At 29.7% G+C, this 7245-nt stretch overlaps 1 long non-coding RNA gene across 1 annotated transcript; it reads right to left on the bottom strand.

Annotated features, from left to right (window-relative positions):
• Window positions 1–812: 812 nt before the first annotated feature.
• LOC146993881 (uncharacterized) lies at window positions 813–6347 on the bottom strand. Its single transcript, XR_015043820.1, has 3 exons — window positions 6275–6347; window positions 3646–3735; window positions 813–954 (listed from the first exon to the last, which is right to left on the bottom strand). It is a non-coding gene; the product is annotated as an uncharacterized LOC146993881 (long non-coding RNA).
• Between the last annotated feature and the right edge of the window lie 898 nt (window positions 6348–7245).

Below are 7245 nucleotides of genomic sequence, written 5' to 3'. Positions count from 1 at the left end.
TATCAAAAATTTAAATCTGCATTTTACGCAACATAGAAAAACTTCAAAAGATCTACTGTTTACCATGCAATTAAGGCATTTTATTCTGCTATCAACTCTACCAATTATTAATTCCATTAAGTATATTCAGTTTACTCTTTCTGCTCAATATATGCAATGTAAAATTTTCCATAAATTTATTAATTCATTTTATTTTGAGGTGAGCTTTTATTCAACTCTCAATGTCAACGAGAATGTTTAGTTCATTTTTTATTCGGTCTCAAAAGAGAAATCAAAATACGTGGATTTATGTACGTGTATTTATGAATCAAAATACACGAGAAATCACAATGAGAAAAGCACTTCTACCTTAAACTGTGATTATATATAACAAATGCAGTGAATTATAGTTAAAAAATAGTGAAAATATTTATATTTCTGAACTATTTCATATATAACATTTTCAGTTTCGCATATGTGGCAATTTAAGAACTTTTTTACGTATACCAATTTTTTTGAAATATCTGCAAATTTTTGTATCTTCAAAGAAGCTTATTCTTTCACCTTTAGTATATAAGTAATGGTAATTTACCAGATAAAATTACTTAATGGGGAATACAGAAAAATATCTAACCACTTACCTTTGTGACTTTATCTGCAAAGAGACTAAAAAAGTAGTTCAGCTAAATCTGCTATAATAAATATTTATAATAATGCTAAATTATGCAATATCTATTAATATGACAAATTTTTGTAAAGCTATTTATTTGTATGAAAAAAAAACACATTCAGAAATGTATGGCACTATATTATGATTAACAGAGGAAAAACACTTTTCAAAATTCAAAATAGTTTTTATTAATCCAATTTATCACATTTTATTTGAATTCATGAAAAACAATCTTATATCCATGTATTCTTATGTATATAAGAACTCTTGATAACTTGGATCTCTATCATTGCCTTTCACAGCACCTAAAATAAAAAAAACACTCACAATTACTATATGTGAATATAATTCATAATTAAATTTAAACAAATGACTATTAGAATGCAAATTAAAGGAAGCATTTAAAATATTTTAACATTTAGTACCTATAAACAGAGTAGCAATTATTTGATTTTTCGATTATAGTGAAATAAACATGGGGCCTTTTAAAATTTTTTATGTCAGAAAATAAACTCAAACCACCAGCTGAACATATGAGCAGTTTTATCAATCAGCCACTGGTAGGTAACCTGGATACTGAATCAACATATAAAGTTGCCAAGATAAAGAGAGAAACAAAATTATGATAATCACATCTTACCTATTCATAAAACTATTTTTAATTTAATGTGTAGGCAAGTCCAAAAAGAGTGAGAATGAATTTATTTTGCAACACAAAGTAAAGTCTTGCAGGAGCAAAAAAAAAAAAAACTTGTCTCGTGAGATTGGCAAGTAAAAAATAATTAACTGCATCTGGTAACATTTATCTGACAACACATAAGTAATTGTTAGTTACGTGCAGAAAATAAAATCTGATCAGGGGCGTAGCTAGAGGGGGGCAAGGGGGGCATCTGTCCCGGGGTTCAGAATCCAAGGGGTGCCAAACTGATGTTAGAGCATTTTAGAATTAAATGTTTTCCATCTTGGCAACCAGTAGGGGGCATGAAATCTTCAGTTGTCCCTGAGCGCTGAAAACCCTAGCTATGACTCTGAATCTGATCATGTTAATGCAATTTTAAACTTTTGAATTTAACCGCAGAAATTTACCAAAGAAGTACTTGTAACAGTAGTAAATGAAGATGTGGCTAATCTTTACCGTATGGTACACCTTGGTTTCTGTCTGAAAAAAAATCGCAAAGTGGTATTGGTTGTTTGTGAAATGTGGAAGCCCACTGCGTCAAATAAGTTTTTCGGTAACCCTAATGTTGATAATGTTGGCGAAAGTAGCCTTTGGGAAAAAAAAAAAAAAAAATTTTGTCAATAAAAAGGAGTTATTTCTGCAAATATTGCCAACATGCTGTGATAAATTTAGTTTTGGGCTACTTTTTTTAATAGTAAACCTTTCGTACGGTCCCAGGTTTTTGGTTCTTACCATTCTTTTCAATTGCTGTGTTTGGTTGCACGGAAGTGGTATGGTCTTGTATTTTGAACATGTTATTTATTATTTTGGTGTGGGTACCATCGTTTAAAGTTAAGGCAGTGCACAATGCCCAGTTTATGCAGTTCTCTGTTTTAATAGGTCAATGTGTACATGGACACAGAGTTTGTGTATGTCTTTGACTTCTTATTTTGGTTTTTGTGTAGCGGCCACCTTGAAATTGGTGCCGATCCTCTCAGGTGACGATCTTGATATAAAAAAAAGAAACGATTCGTCAAGGGTTACAGTAGAGTAAATTTTTACCAAAGATGTTCTACCATAATCACCATTTCAGTGGTTTAAACACTAGTGGAGCAGTATGCAGAGATGAAGATTTGAGTTTTGTTTACACAGCATGATGGTTTAGGCACTCCAGCCATTACAGTGAACAAAATTATAATAAACATAGCCACAATAATTGTCTATAAATATTGATGTATAACACTGCATTAACTAATATATTTCTTATGCTAGTATATACAGAATCCTTAATCGAAGGGAAAATCAGAAGACTGTGGAAAATGCATAAAAAGGAAAGGAAAATGCATATTTTCCTTTAACTGAAACATAGATTTGACCATACAAATCTCAGTCTTACGGGACATGCCACACTATGCAGATAGACAGTAAAAAGTGCTTGTGTTGTTTTTATTTTTTAGAGGTATGAAATAAATATACTTCTAGATTTTAATTTTTTCTTTTCTTGTTTTACATTTAGATTACCTATCAAAAAGTAAGGAATTTTGATATTATTACAATATCGGAGTTAAAATAACAATTATTGGACATGTTAAAGTAATGAAAATTTTAAATTAGGTTGAAAAGTAACCCTTAATGTGGCATATTTTTGAATTAAACTCTATCAACATTAAAAACAACAAAACGCCCCTCTTTATTAAGGACTTTAATTAACTAATTTTAAATACGGAGCTATGAATAAATTTTTTCCCTTGCACGTTATAATAACTGAAACAAAATTACTCTGATACAGTCAAAATTCCTAAATGCAAGTACATAAAATTTACTTTAGTAATTTAAAGAGATGAGACACACCGAACACATGAATAAATTTCTATCAAAGAATAATTTATTAAATTTGGCCCATTCCATAGTAAACTTTAACCATTAGATTACATTATTACACCATGTTATCAATTTGAAAAGCAAGTCATATGCCAGATCTTGGATGTAAAAGAAATGCACAAAATAATATACAGATTATTGAAAAATGATGTATACCAATGTTTATAGATATGATTAAATGTAACAGAAAATTTACTGTCACAACCACATTTTTAAGTGAAATGTATTATTTTAACATTTTACAATATTTAAGGTATGGCATTAAATGCAACATTATGTGCCTGGATATAAGTTAGTAAATTAAAAAAAATAATAATAATCAAAGAATGAATGTCATGAAAAATTTCAAAAACAAGCAGAATTTAATTTAGAAGACCTTTAGACACTTATGATAAATAAATTTGAGAATTCTTCACCCAAAATTAAATTATAATTAACTAAAACCAGTTTGACTGACCTTCTACAAAATCCTTCAGCTGCAATTTTTTCTAGCTTGAAAACCAAATTCTTCTCCACATGGTAATAACATCTTAACCAGTTGAAATTCCTGCAGAAATTTTGATAACACAGTAATAGAATTAATAGAATAGAAAAATTAACACAAAAGTATAGAACATCATTTAAACTTAACATTATTACAAATTTTGGTGCTTTCTGACTGTCTGCAAAGCTGTGAAAATTGGCAAAATGGTTAGTTTATGGTTCATATCTACTGCTCTGTTCACAAGTAGTAATTCAAATAAGCACTTTATAAGAAACAAGAAATTTTAGGATGCACAAACACAAAAATATATACATTGGGTCAATATTCACATATTTTTCATCCAATGGAATACTATTCAGAAATAAAGATTAAATATAAAGCATGTAAATACATGTGTGTGGTATGCATATTCATAGTTTGCTATTATCGTGTGCATACTCTTGCTGTTTTAGCATAAGTTGAAGCTGTGAGGGCAGATGATAAGAAAGTATCAGAATTTTTCATGTATAAGAAAAGATTGCCCTGACAATAGTATCTCAATTGTTTAGCATTGACATTTACATAGCGCATTAGAAATATATAGTAATATATGTATAATAAAAAGATAATTGCATATTATTAATTAATTTTTTTAAATGCCAAACTTTAACAATTCTTTCACATATAATTAAACATAATTCTTTCACATGAACATCTAAAATCCATTCTTAACTAAAGAATAAATAATAAAACCATGTAAATTTCTTATCAAGCCCATCATTTCCGAAATGTCTACTTCTGAAAATTCCCAGCATTTCTCAATATATTATTAAATTACTAAACTAAGCATCAATGATCGTCATGTTCGCTAATGTGGCAATATCTTTCACACTTCTTTGTTACCACAAGTAACAAGTAGGCTTCAATAAATCTTTAACTGTTACATGCTACTTTTGTCTAAAATTTGTACAAATAATAAAATTAAATGAGCTCTTTATAATATGCTCAAAGAAATAATTTTGTATGAAAATTTGTATGTTATATATTGGCCTGATTAATGATTCAGGAAATAATTTGGGTTTTCAAAGTGCTTTCAATAATTCAAATTTCAGCTTGTGTCAAAATAAAATCTATAACACAAAGATAAGCAAATTTCCTTATGAACAATGCATTTTAACATTATTCAATCACTGGCAATCACACAGTACTGATTGCTTCAATAAACATTACTGTAACTGTGTTATTTAAAAGACTGTAATGTTTTAATTATTTCCTTAATTAAAACATTAGTCTTTTCCTCCTTCTAACACCAAAAGAAAACCCAGATAAGAAATATAAAAATATCAGTAAAAATAAATTATATTATTGAACATTAATTACACTTATGCATATATTATTTTATTATAAATTATTTCAAAATCAAAGAAGAGAAGGGGGAGAAACTTTAATATTGACATTTCTAAAATGATATAAACATTAATCATTTAGTACAGTTTGTTATTTCAGGCAAAAAGAATTCACTTTTCTGGATAGCATTTATATTTCCATCTCACTTTCAATGAAACATTAAGAGAAATGCATATAATTTAAACACCAGTTTATTTTATTTATCAGACAGATTATGTCAACTCGAAAAAAACCTATCAGTAAAATTCGGTAGTAATAATTCTGAATGTTAGGCAACTTGCAAGATTCAACAAAAATTATCAATACTTTTATTATAATGACAATACTACAGTAACATGAACATAAAATTAAACTGCATATAACTATAAAATAAGCCAGCATATAATAATGGTGCATTGGTTTCTAAAACAATGGGCTCGATGAAAAAATACATGTATTATGGTAGCTATTCATATTCTTCAGCTTTCCTAATATTTTCATGTTCACTTTACATAACTAAAGTATCTAAAATACAATAAAAATGCAAACAATATTTATGAGAAAATGTTAAAAGCAATCATAAGCATTTGATTGAATGACCATATTTTGTCTTCCTGCAAGTCGAATCTTAAAATGATATGCAGTTTGAAAAATGCTTAAGCCTTTTATAAAATATTCAAAAAAGATTAAAAAAAGGTACTGTTCTGTTATCAGGACCGGGTTCAGAATTGTATTTATGTATGCTTGTATATTTGTATGTTTGTGTGTCTACATATACACATCTATGCACATACTTACGAACACAGGTTCATACATTTTCGATTCTGGTCCCAATAACAGAACAGTAACCCCAAAAAAAGTTGAATTACAAACTAGATTAAGATAATGTTTCAACCATACATATTTTGGACAAAACAATGCAAACTCTTATTTTATACAATTGTTCAAACTATTTAACATAAATTTATTGCTGCAATAAAATAATAAGCAATCTGATCACACATATTATTTTGAAACTGAATGCATAAACTAGACTAAAAAAAATTCAGTCATAAACATTTGGATAGCAGGGCAAATTAGATATTTGAAAAGACAGCCAGCCATTGAGATACACGTAATTCACGACAGAATGGTAACAATTCATAAAGCTGTGAAACATTTAACTGTCAAAATGACATAAATAACATAAATTCGAAAAGCAAAAAAGTAAACATACAAGTATTGCAACTGAACTTACCTTTCATGCAACAAAAAATATCCATAAAGTTAATCTCATGGCGCAGCCATTTTGGATTTCGTTTCAAATCAGACAGATGTTTACGGATTTGCGGAAGAATACGAGGAACTAGTAGTTTGCCGGATACAATGTGCAATGACGCGAAAGAATATAGTTCTGTAGAACTTCCTACATTATTCCGTAATAAACAGTACTATTTCCTAATTTTTTCTTTATCTAATTAATTAATAGGGAAATAGTTAAATAATGACGAATTCATTTTTAATGAAATGTAAAATTTTGCATGTATGGGACGACTACCTTCCATCCAATATTTCTGAGAATATAAACAAATTTTGGAATATGAGAGTATCAGTAATCGCCTCTCAAACGACCACTTCTGAAAGTGACCAATAGTTCTGAGATTATAAATAAATATTGATATTAAGCATTATTTCTATAAGACGACCATCTCTATATAAGACCAAAGTTTCTAGAATCTTGGATAGTCATCAGAGATGTATCTTTACTGCGAAATTATCGCACGACTGCAATTCAATATCAATAACAGATCGCGCGATTGAAAAACATTTTCTGTCCTGTAATTAGAGGAAAAAAATTTTCCTTATGAGGTATTTCTCCCGCTTTCCTAGCGTGCCTTCGTGGTGTAACAGTTCTGCACGCTGGCCCGGTATTTCAAAGGTCTGTGGTTCGATTCACGGCGAAGGCGGTTGCTAATTTTTCATCTCTACGGCTTCCCCAAAAAATCCTAATATCTCTACAGTGGCGCCCGAACTAAAAAGGTGTTGGATGAGATATATCCACACCCAGGATTAAGTGATTGGATTCCCTTAAAAAAAGTCGGCCTTTAAAAAGAGAAGTAATATAAGGTATTTCTCCCGCTTTCCTAGCGTGTCTTCGGCCCACCAGCGGCCGAGCGGTAAAGTCGCTGAACCTTGGTAGTGCGATCCGAGGTTCGAATCCCGCGAACG

The sequence above is a fragment of the Stegodyphus dumicola genome, chromosome 11, assembly GCF_044657685.1.
Source record: "Stegodyphus dumicola isolate Sdum_Otavi_A_Nest chromosome 11, ASM4465768v1".
In the NCBI taxonomy this organism is placed as follows: Eukaryota; Metazoa; Arthropoda; class Arachnida; order Araneae; family Eresidae; genus Stegodyphus; species Stegodyphus dumicola.
Note: the sequence above shows the minus strand (reverse complement) of the source record. Positions and strands in the feature narration are given on the sequence as shown.